Here is a 20,280-nt window from a genome sequence, read left to right as displayed (position 1 = left end):
TCTACCAATCCTCAGGCGTACATATACCGATCCATATATACAATGAAATTTCTAACCAATCAGTCAGCAACACAACCACCTACTTACATAAGAAATTCAACTGCAATACTGTCCACTCCAGCCGCCTTGCCACATATTACGCATCACCTCTCTCCACTCACCAAACCACTCTTCATGACTCTCTCACTTCGAATAACTTCCCAACCCAAACACCCTGCATCTACCACTCTATCATCAAACACACTCAACAGTCCTTCAAAGTACTCAATCTTTCTCCTCTTCATAACCTGTAGCCACTTCTCCACTTGCCCCCTTCACCGATGTTCAAGCTTGTTCTCATGTTTTTCTCACGTGATCAACTTCCTTTTATAACATCTTGTTTCCCCTCCGCCCTGAAGTTGGTTGATACTCTCTCACTCCAACTCTCATTTGCCCTCTTTTTCAACCCCTGCACCTTCCTCATGGCCTCCTGCTGCTTTCTCTTGTACATCTAATCATTCGAACTCCTTCCTTGTGTGTGTCGCCCACACATATTTCTTTTCTCTTTCACCAGCAACTTTACTTCGTCACTCCATAACTCACTGCTCTTCCTCGTCTGCCTACTTAACACTTTCCCGATGCCGCAGACTTCTTTCGCATATGCCATTCTACACTCATTCCCTCTTGATGTTTCTTCACCCAAGTCTCCTTTCCAGACTCACTTATTTTCACCACTCTCTTCTCACCCGTTATTTCCTCTTTTCCGAAAACCGCCACCAATCTTCATCCTCGCCACCACAAGAGAGTGATCAGACATTACACCATCTGTCCCTCTCAACACATTCACATCCAAGAGTCTCTCTTTTGCACTTTTGACAGTTAGTATGTAATCCAATAATGCTCGCTGACCGTCTTTCCTATACACCCATGTATTCCTAATCCTTTGTCCTTTTTCAGAACACAACTCCACTTCAATCTACCTTATTGAGTACTATATGTCCCCTTATTATAACCTCAATTGTCACAGTACTCAATTTCGAATATAAGTCACCCATCAAAACTGCTGACACACTCACTGAACTGCTCCAAATCATTTGCCTATCTTCATCTTTCCATTCATGGCCAGGTGCATAATTCCTTTTAATCAACCATCTCTTTCGACCCATATTCATTTTTACCCACCTCAGTCTGGAACCCACTTCCTTACACTCTTCCTCTTATTCCAACATCTGCTTCAGCTGTAATGCTTGTTACCCTTTCCTTGACTCTCGTTCTCACACCAACCCCTGACTTTACTCCCAAGACTTTTCCAATTCATTCTTACCCTTTACCCTTGCGCTTCGTTTCACTGATAGCCAGACCATCCAGGTTTCTTTCCTCAAACATACTACCTAACTCTACTCCCATCTCATCTTGATTACATCCACACAAATTCTGGCGCCCTAGTCTGAGCCTTCGAGGAGAATGAGCACTATCCACTTGGCTCCATCTTCCGTTCCATCTTTTGTATAATGAAAAAGAAAAACGGGAGGGTTTCCAGCTCCCCCCCCCCTCACCCCCACACAGACACACACAGTCACACACACACACACACACACACACACACACACACACACACATATATATATATATATATATATATATATATATATATATATATATATATATATATATATATATATATATATATATATATATATATATATATATATATATACATATATATATATATATATATATATATATATATATATATATATATATATAATATATATATATATATATATATATATATATATATATATATATATATATATATATGTGTGTGTGTGTGTGTGTGTGTGTGTGTGTGTGTGTATGTATATGTTCCTCAGAATCAATTTCTATGAATGAGTCTTGATATAACCCAGGCTCCTGCATACCCAGGCCGCCCAACTTCCAGAAGCAGGAATATGCAGGCGCCTTTGGGGTGAATTGATGATGAGACTCTACTCTCATATATGAAGTCTTGCCGATGTTACGGCCTTGCCAAGACTTCATCCAGGCCCCAAAAAACTTTCCATGGTTTACCCAAGACGCTTCACATGCCCTGGTTCAATCCATTGACAGCACGTCCACCCCGGTATACCACATCGTTCCAATTCACTCTATTCCTTGCACGCCTTTCATCCTCCTGCATGTTCAGGCCCCGATCACTCAAAATCTTTTTCACTCAATCTTTCCACCTCCAATTTGGTCTCCCAATTTTCCTCGTTCCCTCCACCTCTGACACATATATCCTCTTGGTCAAACTTTCCTCACTCATTCTCTCCATGTGACCAAACAATTTCAAAACATCCTCTTCTGCTCTCTCAACCACACTCTTTTTACTACCACACATCTCTTTTATCCTTTCATTACTTACTCGATCAAACCACCTCACACCATATATTGTCCTCAAACATCTCATTTCCAGCACATCCACCATCCTCCGCACAACTCTGTCTATAATCCACGCCTCGCAACCATATAGCATTTTTGGAACCACTATTCCTTCAAACATACCCATTTTTGCTTTCCAAGATAACGTTCTCGACTTCCACACATTTTTCAACGCTCCCAGAACTTTCGCCCCCTCCCCCACCCTATGATTCACTTCCGCTTCCATGGTTCCATCCGCTGCCAAATCCACTCCCAGATATCTAAAACATTTCACTTCCTCCAGTTTTTCTCCATTCAAACTTACCTCCCAATTGACTTGTCCCTCAACCCTACTGTACCTAATAACCTTGCTCTTATTCACATTTACTCTCAGCTCTCTTCTTTCACACACTTTACCAAACTCAGTCACCAGCTTCTGCAGTTTCTCACCCGAATCAGCCACCAGCTCTGTATCATCAGCGAACAACAACTGACTCACTTCCCAAGCTCTCTAGTCCGCAACAGACTGCATACTTGCTCCTCTTTTCAAAAATCTTGCATTCACCTCCCTAACAACCCCATCCATAAACAAATTAAACAACCATGGAGACATCACGCACCCCTGCCGTAAACCAACATTCACTGAAAACCAATCACTTTCCTCTCTTACTACTCGTACACATGCCTTACATTCTCGATAAAAACTTTTCACTGCTTCTAACAACTTACCTCCCACACCATATATTCTTAATACCTTCCACAGAGCATCTCTGTCAATTCTTTCATGTGACTTCTCCAGATCCATAAATGCTACATACAAATCCATTTGCTTTTCTAAGTATTTCTCACATACATTCTTCAAAGCAAACACCTGATCCACACATCCTCTACTACTTCTGAAACCACACTGCTCTTCCCCAATCTGATGCTCTGTACATGCCTTCACCCTCTCAATCAATACCCTCCCATATAATTTACCAGGAATACTCAACAAACTTATACCTCTGTAATTTGAGCACTCACTCTTATCCCCTTTGCCTTTGTACAATGGCACTATGCAAGCATTCCCCCAATCCTCAGGCACCTCACCATGTGTCATACATACATTAAATAACCTTACCAACCAGGCAACAATACAGTCACCCCCTTTTTTAATAAATTCCACTACAATACCATCCAAACCCGCTGCCTTGCCGGCTTTCATCTTCCACGAAGCTTATACTACCTCTTCTCTGTTTACCAAATCATTCTCCCATACCCTCTCACTTTGCACACCACCTCAACCAAAACACCCTATATCTGCCACTCTATCATCAAACACATTCAACAAACCTTCAAAATACTCACTTCATCTCCTCACAACACCACTACTTGTTATTACCTCCCCATTAGCCCCCTCACTGATGTTCCCATTTGTTCTCTTGTCTTACTCACTTTATTTACCTCCTTCCAAAACATCTTTTTATTCTCCCTAAAATCTAATGATACTCTCTCACCCCAACTGTCATTTGCACTCTTTTTCACCTCTTGCACCTTTCTCTTGACCTCCTGCCTCTTTCTTTCATACATCTCCCACTCACTTGCATTATTTCCCTGCAAAAATTGTCCAAATGCCTCCCTCTTCTCTTTCACTAATAATCTTACTTCTTCATCCCACCACTCACTACCCTTTCTAATCAACCCACCTCCCACGCTTCTCATGCCACAAGCATCTTTTGCGCAAGCCATCACTGCTTCCCTAAATACATCCCATTCCTCCCCCATTCCCCTTACGTTCTTTGTTCTCACTTATTTTCCATTCTGTACTCAATCTCTCTTGGTACTTCCTCACACAAGTCTCCCTCCCAAGCTCACTTACTCTCACCACTCTCTTCATCCCAACATTCTCTCTTCTTTTCTGAAAACCTCTACTGATCTTCACCTCCAGTTGCACCTCTCAGCACATTAACATCCAAAAGTCTCTCTTTCGCGCGCCTATCAATTGACACGTAATCCAATAACGCTTTATGGCCATCTCCCCTACTTACATACGAATACTTATGTATATCTCCCATTTTAAACTAGGTATTCCCAATCACCAGTCCTTTTTCAGTACACAAATCTACTAGCTCTTCACCATTACCATTTACAACACTGAACACCCCATGTACACCAATTATTCCCTCAACTGCGACATTACTCACCTTTGCATTCAAATCACCCATCACTATAAATCGATCTCGCGCATCAAAACTACTAACTCTCACTCAGCTGCTCCCAAAACACTTGCCTCTCATGATCTTTCTTCTCATGACCAGGTGCATATGCACCAATATTCACCCATCTCTCTCCATCCACTTTCAGTTTTACCCATATCAATCTAGAGTTTACTTTCTTACACTCTATCACATACTCCCACCACTCCTGTTTCAGGAGTAGTGCTACTCCTTCCCTTGCTCTTGTCCTCTCACTAACCCCTGACTTTACTCCCAAGACATTCCCAAACCACTCATCCCCTTTACCCTTGAGCTTCGTTTCACTCGGAGCCAAAACATCCGGGTTCCTTTCCTCAAACATACTACCTATCTCTCCTTTTTTTCTCATCTTGGTTACATCCACACACATTTAGAAAAGGAGGGGAGGGTTTCTAGCCCCCCGCTAGAATCGCCTTGCCCACCTCTCACCTTCCTGTGTATTCAGGCCCTGAACCCTCAAAATCTTTTTCACTCCATCCTTCCACTTCCAATTTGGTCTCCCACTTCTCGTTCCCTCCACCTCTGACACATATATCCTCACTCATTCTCTCCATTTCAACACACCCTCCTCTGCTCTCTCAAACACACTCTTTTTAATGTCACACATCTCTCTTACCCTTTCTTTACTTACACGATCAAACCACCTCACACCACATATTGTCCTCAAGCGTCTCATTTCCAACATATCCACGCTCCTCTACACACCCCTATCTATAGCCCATGCCTTGCAACCATATAACATTGCTGGAATCACTATTCCTTCAAACATACCCATTTTTGCTCTCTGAGATTACGTGCTCGCCTTCCACACATTCTTCAACGCTCCCAGAACCCTCGCCTCCTCCCCACCTTGTGACTCACCTCCGCTTCCATGGTTCCATCCGAAGCTAAATTCGCTCCAAGATATCTAAAGCACTTTACTTCCTTCACTTTTTCTCCATTCAAACTTACCTCCCAATTTGCTTGTCTCTCAACTCTACTGAACCTAATAACCTGGCTATCATTTACATTTACTCGCAGCTTTCTTCTGTCAAACACTTTACTAAACTCAATCACCAACTCCTGCAGTTTCTCTCCCGATTCAGCCACCAGTGCTGTATCACCAGCGAACAACAATTGACTCCCTACTCAAGCTCTCTCGTCCACAAAAAATTGCATATTTGCCCCTCTCTCGAAAACTCTTGCATTCACCCCCCCCCCCCCCAACCACCCATCCATATGCCTTCTCCAGATCCATGAATGCTACATACAAATCCATCTCTTTTTCTAAATGTTTCTCACAATCATTCTTCAAAGCAAGCAACTGATCCAGTTCTAAAACCACACTGCTCCTCCCCAATCTGCTGCTCTGTACATGCCTTTTCCCTTTCAATCAATACTCTCCCATATGATTTCCTAGGAATACTCAATAGACATTCCTCTGTAGTTTGAACACTCACCTTTATCCCTTTGCCTTTGTACAATAGCACTGTACGCATGTACAGTGCTTTACCGCCAATCCTCAGGCACTTCATGATCCATACATACATTGAATATCCGTACCAACCAGTCAACAACACAGTCACCCCTTTTCTTAATCTTTTCTACTGCAATACCATCCAAACTCGCCGCCTTGCCCAGCTTTCATCTTCCGCAAAGCTTACACTACCTCTTCTCGCTTAACCAAAGGATTCTCCCCGACCCTCTCACTTCGCACACCATCTCGAGCAAAACACCTTACATCTGCCATTCTGTCATCAAACACATTCAGCAAACCTTCAGAATACTCATCCATCTCCTCACTTCATCATTACCTGTTATCACTTACCCCCTTGCCCCCTTCACCGATGTTCCCATTTGTTCTTTTGCCTCTCGCACATTATTTACCTCCTTTCATAACATCTTTTGATTCTCCCTAAAGTTTAATGATATTCTCTCACCCCAACTCTCATTCTCCCTCCTCTTCAACCCTTCCACCCTCCTCTTGACCTACCGCTTTCTCTTATACATCTCCCATTCATTTGCACTAATTCACTGTAAAAATCGTCCAAACGCCTCTCTTTTCTCTTTCACTAACAACTTTACTTCTTCATCCTACTACTCACTCTTCTTTCTAATATGCACATCCTCCACCTTTCTCATGCCACATGCACATTTTGCACATGCCATCAATGCTTCCCTAAATACATCCCATTCGTCACACACCCCTTCACGTCCTTTGCTCTTACTTTTTGCCATTCTACATTCAATCTGTCCCGGTACTCCCTCACACAAGTCTCCTTTCCAAGCTCACTTACTCTCACCGGTCTTTTCTCCCCAACAATCTCTCTTTCTCTTTGAAAACCTCTACAAATTATCACCTTCGCCTCCACAAGATAGTGATCAGACATCCCTCCAGCTGCCCCTCTTAGCACATTAACACCCAAAAGTCTCTCTTTTACACGCCTATCAATTAATACTTAATCCTGTAACGCCGTTTGACCATCTCTCCTATTCACATACGTATGCTTATGTATATCTCTCTTTCTAAACCAGGTATTCCCAGTCACCAATCCTTTAACAGCACACAAATCCACAAGCTCTTCACCATTTCCATTCACAACACTGAATACCCCATGTACACTAATTATACTCTCCACTGCCACATTACTCATCTTCGCATTTTAATCACCCATCACTATAACCCGGTCTCGTGCACTAAAGCTGCTAACACACTCACTCAGCTGCTCCCAAAACACTTTCCTCTCATGATCTTTCTTCTCATGCCCAGGTGCATAAGAACCATTAATCACCAATCTCTCTCCATCCACTTTCATTTTTACCCACATCAATCTAGAATTCACTTTCTTACACTCTATCACACACTCCCACAACTCCTACTTCAGGAGTAGTGCTACTCCTTCCTTAGCTCTTGTTCTCTCACCAACCTCTGACTTTACTCCCAAGACCTTTCCAAACCATTCTTCCCCTTTTTCCTTGAGCTTCGTTTCATTCAGAGCCAGAACATCCAGGTTTCTTTCCTCAAACATACTACCTGTCTCTTCTTTCTTCTCATCTTGGTTACATCCACACACATTCAGACACCCTAATCTGAGCCTTTGAGGAGGATGAGCACTCCCCTCGTGCCTCCCTCTTTTGTTTCACCTTTTAGAAATTAATATACAAGGAGGGAAGGGTTTCCAGCCCCACGCCACCGTCCCTTCTAAGTCGCCTTTTACGACTTTTATTGTCTATCATTAAATACACAGAGAATTATAATCTTGATATTAGTAATGGTCTATATAGATCAGATAAATTTATTGTTGATAAAATTTGTAAAACGATAAGTATGCTCGTTGTCTGTCTTGGACAATCGCATGTTTACCAAATGGCGTTCTAGCTACGTCTCTTCGTTGTATATCAACTGACTGTTATATTTCTCTGTTGCGTCTCCCCTGATGATGCGATTATTACACGAAAGTGCACTTGGGAACTTATCGTGTTTCATTTTCCCCGTGGACTCGTAGGAGTATATATATATATATATATATATATATATATATATATATATATATATATATATATATATATATATATATATATGTATATATATATATATATATATATATATATATATATATATATATATATATATATATATATATATATATATATATATATATATATATATATATATATATATATATATTATCATTTTTTTTATTATACTTTGTCGCTGTCTCCCGCGTTTGCGAGGTAGCGCAAGGAAACAGACGAAAGAAATGGCCCAGCCCCCCCCCATACACATGTATATACATACGTCCACACACGCAAATATACACACCTACACAGCTTTCCATGGTTTACCCCAGACGCTTCACATGCCCTGATTCAATCCACTGACAGCACGTCAACCACGGTATACCACATCGCTCCAATTCACTCTATTCCTTGCCCTCCTTTCACCCTCCTGCATGTTCAGGCCCCGATCACACAAAATCTTTTTCACTCCATCTTTCCACCTCCAATTTGGTCTCCCTCTTCTCCTCGTTCCCTCCACCTCCGACACATATATCCTCTTGGTCAATCTTTCCTCACTCATTCTCTCCATGTGCCCAAACCACTTCAAAACACCCTCTTCTGCTCTCTCAACCACGCTCTTTTTATTTCCACACATCTCTCTCACCCTTACGTTACTCACTCGATCAAACCACCTCACACCACACATTGTCCTCAAACATCTCATTTCCAGCACATCCATCCTCCTGCGCACAACTCTATCCATAGCCCACGCCTCGCAACCATACAACATTGTTGGAACCACTATTCCTTCAAACATACCCATTTTTGCTTTCCGAGATAATGCTCTCGACTTCCACACATTCTTCAAGGCCCCCAGAATTTTCGCCCCCCTCCCCCACCCTATGATCCACTTCCGCTTCCATGGTTCCATCCGCTGCCAGATCCACTCCCAGATATCTAAAACACTTCACTTCCTCCAGTTTTTCTCCATTCAAACTCACCTCCCAATTGACTTGACCCTCAACCCTACTATACCTAATAACCTTGCTCTTTTTCACATTTACTCTTAACTTTCTTCTTCCACACACTTTACCAAACTCAGTCACCAGCTTCTGCAGTTTCTCACATGAATCAGCCACCAGCGCTGTATCATCAGCGAACAACAACTGACTCACTTCCCAGGCTCTCTCATCCCCAACAGACTTCATACTTGCCCCTCTTTCCAAAACTCTTGCATTTACCTCCCTAACAACCCCATCCATAAACAAATTAAACAACCATGGAGACATCACACACCCCTGCCGCAAACCTACATTCACTGAGAACCAATCACTTTCCTCTCTTCCTACACGTACACACGCCTTACATCCTCGATAAAAACTTTTCACTGCTTCTAACAACTTTCCTCCCACACCATATATTCTTAATACCTTCCACAGAGCATCTCTATCAACTCTATCATATGCCTTCTCCAGATCCATAAATGCTACATACAAATCCATTTGCTTTTCTAAGTATTTCTCACATACATTCTTCAAAGCAAACACCTGATCCACACATCCTCTACCACTTCTGAAACCACACTGCTCTTCCCCAATCTGATGCTCTGTACATGCCTTCACCCTCTCAATCAATACCCTCCCATATAATTTACCAGGAATACTCAACAAACTTATACCTCTGTAATTTGAGCACTCACTCTTATCCCCTTTGCCTTTGTACAATGGCCTCTATGGACGCATTCCGCCAATCCTCAGGCACCTCACCATGCGTCATACATACATTAAATAACCTTACCAACCAGTCAACAATACAGTCACCCCCTTTTTTAATAAATTCCACTGCAATACCATCCAAACCTGCTGCCTTGCCGGCTTTCATCTTCCGCAAAGCTTTCACTACCTCTTCTCTGTTTACCAAATCATTTTCCCTAACCCTCTCACTTTGCACACCATCTCGACCAAAACACCCTATATCTGCCACTCTATCATCAAACACATTCAACAAACCTTCAAAATACTCACTCCATCTCCTTCTCACATCACCACTACTTGTTATCACCTCCCCATTTGCGCCCTTCACTGAAGTTCCCATTTGCTCCCTTGTCTTACGCACTTTATTTACCTCCTTCCAGAACATCTTTTTATTCTCCCTAAAATTTAATGATACTCTCTCACCCCAACTCTCATTTGCCCTTTTTTTCGCCTCTTGCACCTTTCTCTTGACCTCCTGTCTCTTTCTTTTATACATCTCCCACTCAGTTGCATTTTTTCCCTGCAAAAATCGTCCAAATGCCTCTCTCTTCTCTTTCACTAATACTCTTACTTCTTCTTCCCACCACTCACTACCCTTTCTAATCAACCCACCTCCCACTCTTCTCATGCCACAAGCATCTTTTGCGCAATCCATCACTGATATATATATATTATTCATTTTATTTTAGTTCTTTTGCTTTGTCGCTGTCACCCGCGTTAGCGAGGTAGCGCAAGGAAACAGACGATAGAATGGCCCAACGCACCCACATACACATGTATATACATACACGTCCACACACGCAAATATACATACCTATACATCTCAACGTATACATATATATACACACACAGACATATCCATTTATACACATGTTCATAATTCATACTGTCTGCCTTTATTCATGCCCATCGCCACCCCGCCAAACATGAAATAACAACCCCCTCCCCCCGCATGTGTGCGAGGTAGCACTAGGATGACAACAAAGGCCACATTCGTTCACACTCAGTCTCTATCTGTCATGTATAATGCAATTAAACCACAGTTCCCTTTCCACATCCAGGCCCAACAGAACTTTTCATGGTTTACCCCAGACGCTTCACACGCTCTGGCTCAATCAATTGACAGCAGGTCGACCCCGGTATACCACATAGTTCCAGTTCACTCTATTCCTTGCAAGCCTTTCACTCTCCTGCATGTTCAGGCCCCGATCACTCAAAATCTTCTTCACTGCATCTTTCCACCTCCATTTTGGTCTCCCACTTCTCGTTCCCTCCACCTCTGACACATATATCCTCTTGGTCAAACTTTCCTCACTCATTCTCTCCATGTGACCAAACCATTTCAAAACACCCTCTCCGCTCTCTCAATCACACTCTTTTTATTACCACACATCTCTCTTACCCTTACATTACTTACTCGATCAAACCACCTCACACCACAGATTGTCCTCAAACATCTCATTTCCAACACATCCACCCTCCTCCGCACAACTGTATCTATAGCCCACGCCTTGCAACCATATAACATTGTTGGAACCACTATTCCTTCAAACATACCCATTTTTGCTTTCCGAGATAATGTTCTCGACTTCCACACATTCTTCAACTTTCCCAGAACCTTCGCCCCCTCCCCCACCCTATGATTCAATTTCGCTTCCATGGTTCCATCCGCTGCCAAATCGACTCCTAGATACCTAAAACACTTCACGTCGTCCAGTTTTCCTCCATTCAAACTTACCTCCCAGTTGACTTGTCCCTCAACCCTACTGTACCTAATAACCTTGCTCTTATTCACGTTTACTCTCAGCTTTCTTCTTTCACACACTTTACCAAACTCAGTCACCAGCTTCTGCAGTTTATCACCCGAATCAGCCACCAGCGCTGTATCATCAGCGAACAACAACTGACTCACTTCCCAAACTCTCTCATCCACAACAGACTGCATACTTGCCCCTCTTTCCAAAACTCATGCATCCACCTCCCTAACAACCCCATCCATAAACTAATTAAACAACCATGGAGACATCACACACCCCTGCCGCAAACCAACATTCATATATATATATATATATATATTTTTTTTTTTTTTTTTTTTTTTTTTTTTTTTTTTTTTATACTTTGTCGCTGTCTCCCGCGTTTGCGAGGTAGCGCAAGGAAACAGACGAAAGAAATGGCCCAACCCCCCCCCCCATACACATGTACATACACACGTCCACACACGCAAATATACATACCTACACACCTTTCCATGGTTTACCCCAGACGCTTCACATGCCCTGATTCACTCCACTGACAGCACGTCAACCCCTGTATACCACATCGCTCCAATTCACTCTATTCCTTGCCCTCCTTACACCCTCCTGCATGTTCAGGCCCCGATCACACAAAATCTTTTTCACTCCATCTTTCCACCTCCAATTTGGTCTCCCTCTTCTCCTCGTTCCCTCCACCTCCGACACATATATCCTCTTGGTCAATCTTTCCTCACTCATTCTCTCCATGTGACCAAACCATTTCAAAACACCCTCTTCTGCTCTCTCAACCACGCTCTTTTTATTTCCACACATCTCTCTTACCCTTACGTTACTTACTCGATCAAACCACCTCACACCACACATTGTCCTCAAACATCTCATTTCCAGCACATCCATCCTCCTGCGCACAACTCTATCCATAGGCCACGCCTCGCAACCATACAACATTGTTGGAACCACTATTCCTTCAAACATACCCATTTTTGCTTTCCGAGATACTGTTCTCGACTTCCACACATTTTTCAAGGCTCCCAAAATTTTCGCCCCCTCCCCCACCCTATGATCCACTTCCGCTTCCATGGTTCCATCCGCTGACAGATCCACTCCCAGATATCTAAAACACCTCACTTCCTCCAGTTTTTCTCCATTCAAACTCACCTCCCAATTGACTTGACCCTCAACCCTACTGTACCTAATAACCTTGCTCTTATTCACATTTACTCTTAACTTTCTTCTTCCACACACTTTACCAAACTCAGTCACCAGCTTCTGCAGTTTCTCACATGAATCAGCCACCAGCGCTGTATCATCAGCGAACAACAACTGACTCACTTCCCAAGCTCTCTCATCCCCAACAGACTTCATACTTGCCCCTCTTTCCAGGACTCTTGCATTTACCTCCCTAACAACCCCATCCATAAACAAATTAAACAACCATGGAGACATCACACACCCCTGCCGCAAACCTACATTCACTGAGAACCAATCACTTTCCTCTCTTCCTACACGTACACATGCCTTACATCCTCGATAAAAACTTTTCACTGCTTCTAACAACTTGCCTCCCACACCATATATTCTTAATACCTTCCACAGAGCATCTCTATCAACTCTATCATATGCCTTCTCCAGATCCATAAATGCTACATACAAATCCATTTGCTTTTCTAAGTATTTCTCACATACATTCTTCAAAGCAAACACCTGATCCACACATCCTCTACCACTTCTGAAACCGCACTGCTCTTCCCCAATCTGATGCTCTGTACATGCCTTCACCCTCTCAATCAATACCCTCCCATATAATTTACCAGGAATACTCAACAAACTTATACCTCTGTAATTTGAGCACTCACTCTTATCCCCTTTGCCTTTGTACAATGGCACTATGCACGCATTCCGCCAATCCTCAGGCACCTCACCATGAGTCATACATACATTAAATAACCTTACCAACCAGTCAACAATACAGTCACCCCCTTTTTTAATAAATTCCACTGCAATACCATCCAAACCTGCTGCCTTGCCGGCTTTCATCTTCCGCAAAGCTTTTAGTACCTCTTCTCTGTTTACCAAATCATTTTCCCTAACCCTCTCACTTTGCACACCACCTCGACCAAAACACCCTATATCTGCCACTCTGTCATCAGACACATTCAACAAACCTTCAAAATACTCATTCCATCTCCTTCTCACATCACCACTACTTGTTATCACCTCCCCATTTACGCCCTTCACTGAAGTTCCCATTTGCTCCCTTGTCTTACGCACCCTATATATATATATATATATATATATATATATATATATATATATATATATATATATATATATATATATATATATACACTTTGTCGCTGTCTCCTGCGTTAGCGAGGTAGCGCAAGGAAACAGACGAAAGAATGGCCCAACCCACCCACATACACATTTATATACATACATGTCCACACACGCAAATATACATACCTATACATTTCAACGTATACATATACATACATACACAGATATATACAAATATACACATGTATATACTTCATACATCCTCCCTTTATTAATTCCCGTCGCCACCCCTCCCTACATGACAGCCCCTTCCCCCCGCACGCGCGCAAGGCCGCGCTAGGAAAAGACAACAAAGGCCACATTCGTTCACACTCAGTCTCTAGCTGCCATGTATAATTCACCGAAACCACAGCTCCTTTCGACATCCAGGCCCCACAGAACTTTCCATGGTTTACCCCAGACGCTTCAAATGCCCTGGTTCAATCCATTGACGGCACGTCGACCCCGGTATACCACATCGTTCCAATTCACTCTATTCCTCGCACGCCTTTCACCCTCAAAACCTTTTTCACCCCATCTTTCCACCTCTATTTTGGTCTCCCACTTCTCCTCGTTCCCTCCACCTCTGACACATATATCCTCTTTGTCAATCTTTCCTCACTCATTCTCTCCATGTGACCAAATAATTTCAAAACACTCTTCTGCTCTCTCAACCACACTCTTTTTATTACTACACATCTCTCTTACCCTTACATTACTCACTCGATCAAACCACCTCACAACACATATTGTCCTCAAACATCTCATTTCCAACACATCCATCCTCCTTCGCACAACTCTATCTATAGCCCACGCCTCACAACCATATAACATTGTTGGAACCACTATTCCTTCAAACATACCCATTTTTGATTTCCGAGATAATGTTCTCGCCTTCCACACATGTTTTAACGCTCTCAGAACCTTCGCCCCCTCCCCCACCCTGTGACTCAATTCCGCTTCCATGGTTCCATCCGCTACCAAATCCACTCCCAGATATCTAAAACACTTGACTTCCTCCAGTTTTTCTCAATTCAAACTTACCTCCCAGTTGACTTGTCCATCAACCCTACAGTACCTAATAACCTTGCTCTTTCTCACGTTTACTCTCAGCTTTCTTCTTTCACACACTTTACCAAACTCAGTCACCAGCTTCTGCAGTTTCTCACCCGAATCAGCCACCAGCGCTGTATCATCAGCAAACAGCAACTGACTCACTTCCCAACTTTCTCATCCACAACAGATTGCATACTTGCCTCTCTTTCCAAAACTCTTGCATTCACCTCCCTAACAACCCCATCCATAAACAAATTAAACAACCATGGAGACATCACGCACCCCTGCCGCAAACCGACATTCACTGAGAACCAATCACTTTCCTCTCTTCCTACTCGTACACATGCCTTACATCCTCGATAAAAACTTTTTACTGCTTCTAACACCTTGCCTCCCACACCTTATATTCTTAATACCTTCCGCAGAGCACCTCTATCAACTCTATCATACGCCTTCTCCAGATCCATAAATGCTACATACAAATCCACATGCTTTTCTAAGTATTTCTCACACACATTCTTCAAAGCAAACACCTGAACCACACATCCTCTATCATTTCTGAAACCACGCTGCTTTTCCCCAATCTGATGCTCTGTTTATGCCTTTGCCCTCTCAATCAATACCCTCCCATATAATTTCCCAGGAATACTCAACAAACTTATACCTCTGTAATTTGAGCACTCACCTTTATCCCCTTTTCCTTAATACAATGGCACTATACATGCATTCCGCCAATCTTCAGGCACCTCATCATGTCAAACATGCATTAGATAACCTAATCAACCAGTCAACAACACAGTCTCCCTCTTTTTTAATAAATTCACTGGAATACCATCCAAACCCACTGCCTTCCCGGCTTTCATCTTCCACAAAGCTTTTAATACCTCTTCTCTGTTAACCAAATCATTCTCCCTAACCCTCTCACTTCGCACACCACCTCGACCAAAACATCCTATATCTGCTACACCATCATCTAAAACATTCAACAAGCCTTCAAAATACTCACTCCATCTCCTTCTCACATCACCGCTGCTTGTTACCACCTCTCCATTAGCCCCCTTCACCGATGTTCCCAACTGTTCTCTTGTCTTACGCACTTCATTTACCTCCTTCCAACACATCTTTTTTTCTCCCTACGATTTATGATACTCTCTCACCCCAACTCTCATTTCCTTCTTTTTCACCTCTTGCACCTTTCTCTTGACCTCCTGCCTCTTTCTTTTATACATCCCCCAGTCATTTGCATTGTTTCCCTGCAAAACTCGTTCAAAAGCCTTTCTCTTCTCTTTCACTAATAACCTTACTTCTTCATCCCACCACTCACTACCCTTTCTAATCTGCCCACCTCCCACGCTTCTCATGCCACAAGCATATTTTGCGCAAGCCATCACTGCTTTCCTAAATATATCTCATTCCTCGCCCACACCCCTTACGTCCTTTGCTCACACCTTTTTCCTTTCTGCGCTCAGTCTCTCCTGGTACTTCCTCGCACAAGTTTCCTTCCCAAGCTCACTTACTCTTACTACTCTCTTCACCCCAACATTCTCTCTTCTTTTCTGAAAACCTCTACAAATCTTAACCTTCACCTCCACAAGGTAATGATCAGACATCCCTCCAGTTGCACCTCTCAGCACATTAACATCCAAAAGTCTCTCTTTCGCACGCCTATCAATTAATACGTAATCCAATAATGCTCTCTGGCCATCTCTCCTACTTACATACGTATACTTATGTATATCTCTCTTTTTCAGCCAGGTATTCCCAATCATCAGTCCTTTTTCAGCACATAAATCTACAAGCTCTTCACCATTTCCATTTACAACACTGAACACCCCATGTACACCATTTATTCCCTCAAGTGCCACATTACTCACCTTTGCATTCAAATCACCTATCACTATAACTCGGACTCGTGCATCAAAACTGCTAACACACTCATTCAGCTGCTCCCAAAACACTTGCCTCTCATAATCTTTCTTCTCATGCCCAGGTGCATAGGCACCAAAAATCACCCATCTCTCTCCATCAACTTTCAGTTTTACCCATATCAATCTAGAGTTTACTTTCTTACACTCTATCACATATTCCCACCACTCCTGTTTCAGGAGTAGTGCTACTCCTTCCATTGCCCTTGATCTCTCACCAACCCCTGACTTTACTCTCAAAACATTCCCAAACCACTCTTCCCCTTTACCCTTGAGCTTCGTTTTACTCAGAGCCAAAACATTCAGGTTTCTTTCCTCAAACATACTACCTATCTCTCCTTTTTTCTCATCTCGGTTACATCCACACACATTTAGACACTCCAGTCTGAGCCTTCGAGGAGAATGAGCACTCCCCACGTGACTCCTTCTACCGTTTCCCTTCTTAGAAAGTTGAAATACAAGGAGAGGAGGGTTTCTAGTCCCCCGCTCCCGTCCCCTTTAGACGCCTTCTACGACACCCAGGGAATACGTGGGAAGTATTCTTTCTCCCCTATCCCCAGGGATATATATATATATATATATATATATATATATATATATATATATATATATATATATATATATATATATATATATACATATATATATATATATATACATATATATATATATATATATATATATATATATATATATATATATATATATATATATATATATATATATATATATATATATATATGTATATATATATATATATATATATATATATATATATATATATATATATATATATATATATATATATATGTATATATATATATATATATATATATATATATATATATATATATATATATATATATATATATATATATATTACATATATATATATATATATATATATATATATATATATATATATATAATTACACAGTGATTTTAAGAAAGTTAATTACTGGCTGGGAGTAATAAATTCATCATAAGTTCTGATTTGCAAGTGTCAGTAGAGGGGAATTAACCATGTTTCATTTCTTTTCGTCGACTTTTCACGTCTTCAGTTCTACTTCCTAACTCGCAACTCTCCAGAACTTATGGAATTAAATACATCATTACAGGCCACCAGTAGTGGTATCTGTCAATTATTTTCCTTTAAGAGCTTAAGAATTACTTAATATTATCACAGTGTTAACAACATGGCACCATCCGGCAACTAAGGGCTGGATCTATGTGTGTGTGTGTGTGTGTGTGTGTGGCTCTACGTGGCAACACCTGATTCGTCAACCACGCTTTTGAATTTGTACAAAACACACCAACTGCTGGTTTCGTATGTGTGGTTGTCCTGCTCTCACTGACTCTAGATTTACCAGTGTTTTCCCCAGATCTTCACCACTTCCTCCCGGTAGGATGACACACACACGTCCTCACTCCTCCCTCCGTAAGGCGTAACACAGCTTCACCTCACCTCGCGAACTGACACGGCAGCTGTTTGGCTAACAGTTATATGTCCATGATCCGCAAGTGTGCGGTAGTGACGGAACAGTTGTGTATGTATCTGTGTGTGAGAGAGAGAGAGAGAGAGAGAGAGAGAGAGAGAGAGAGAGAGAGAGAGAGAGCAGGAACTCACCAATAGATATAGAGATGTCAGATGATTTTCCCTCACATATTGAGCGTAACGTTCGTGACCGTGATGAAGTCTGTATTCTGTTGAGGTGGTGAGAGGGGTGAATGTTGGGGTGGTGAGCGGGGAGGTGGGGAATGTTGAGGTGGTGGGCAGGGGAGGAGTTCATGTTCAGGTCGTTGGCAGGAGGTGGGGGAAGGAGGGGGTAATTGTTGTCATTCCACAGCTGTGTGATCCCGGTCCCCCTTACTGTAGGTGGTGTGCACGGCAGGTTAGGCTTGGGCGTGTATGTTGTTGCATCAGCATCATGGGGTCAGGTCAGCGAGCGTATGGCCAGCGTATCAACACCGTCGTGTACGGTGTCACAAAGTCAGATGTTGTCAACGTTTGATCATGGAACACTGGGAAAACCAGATGAATGAAGTCTTATCATCAATTACGTTATTCACTGTGACAGACATAGATATGATTATACATGATGCAGTTGTTTTCATTTACTGTATAAATCAAAATTGTATAAATGTTAGAATCACAACTCGGAAGACCCAGTGATAGAAATTACTAGATATTTGCTCTGCTAACAAACAGTCTGTAATGTTTGGATTTGAACAGCATTCATTAGTTTCTTCATATCTAACATACGTACCTTGGAAAAGCTTCAGAAAAACTCTCAAAGCAGAAGAAGGAACATGCATGCCAGTATGTAGACGGTCTGTGTAGAACGCAACTAAGGTGTGAATGTTTGTTGTTGCTTGTTGTTTGTAAGGTTTTACGGCCATCGACCTATGAGTAAGGCCATTAGGCCTGCAACCCTATTTGATATACGACTAAAGTCATCATCCCTAAATACCTATCTGAAGAAAAAAACAACTTATAGTTCTGATCATATCATGATAATAAAGATAGATAGTAACTAAAAGTAGATAATGGAAGGAAAAGATTTTGTGGGTATTGAGCCAACGCGTTGGCAAACACCGCCCAGTCGGCACAGCACCACAGTTGCAATTGACCCAAGAGTGCGAGACGGAAGGACAGACGAGTTCTCCACCACAACGTCCACATACAGTAAGTAGCCCACCACAAACTCGAGTATTCACTAGCCAACATGATAGAGTAATATATGTCAATTTGCGTAGAGATAGTAAGAGATTTTTACAACAAAGTTTACATCAATATGAAGCGTTTATTGCTGAACATAGCACAAGGAACCCTAAGGAGTTTTACAGTTGTGTTGGAAACAAGAGAGTCATTACCCAGATAATAATGTCCATTGATTACAGAAAACGGTGACTTGATTCAAGACAACGAAGCCATGGCAGAAATATGAAATAAATTTTTTGTATCTGTGTTTATGATCAAAGACACAACCAATGTCCCGAATCCAGTTTCAGTAATAAAAAGAGGAAATTCTTCAACAAATGAACATAAAATCTCAAGACATACTTTCAGCAATAAACGAAATGAAAATAAGTAAAAAAGCAGACGTTGAAAAGTTTTATCCGAAAACAATGAGGCGAAAATTAGATAGTTAAGCCTTTAAATGCCTTTTCCAATGAGTCATTTACCACGGGAAAAGTTCCTGATGAATGATAGTTTGCCAAAGTAACACCGTTAATCAAAAAAGGTAATAAAGTCACTGCCCGGAAATTATCGTCCTATTAGTTTATCGTCTGTAGTTGGAAAACTTATGGAAACCATCATTCGAGATAAGATTGTAAACCATTTAGAGGACCACCACTTGATAAACGATTCTCAGAA

The 20,280-nt window shown here is 41.9% G+C and overlaps 1 protein-coding gene across 1 annotated transcript in view; it reads right to left on the bottom strand.

The window, feature by feature from the left end:
• Positions 1 to 18,367, bottom strand: part of LOC139749164 (multiple coagulation factor deficiency protein 2 homolog) — a 37,375-nt gene extending 19,008 nt beyond the window's left edge. Inside the window, exon 1 of the mRNA XM_071662820.1 lies at positions 18,269 to 18,367. The gene's annotated coding sequence lies outside the window, so the exon portion shown is untranslated. The remainder of the gene's footprint in view (positions 1 to 18,268) is intronic.
• Between the last annotated feature and the right edge of the window lie 1,913 nt (positions 18,368 to 20,280).

The sequence above is a fragment of the Panulirus ornatus genome, chromosome 6 (assembly GCF_036320965.1).
Source record: "Panulirus ornatus isolate Po-2019 chromosome 6, ASM3632096v1, whole genome shotgun sequence".
Taxonomy (NCBI): Eukaryota; Metazoa; Arthropoda; class Malacostraca; order Decapoda; family Palinuridae; genus Panulirus; species Panulirus ornatus.
The sequence above is the reverse complement of the archived record's forward strand: the minus strand, read 5'-3'. Positions and strand labels throughout refer to the sequence as shown.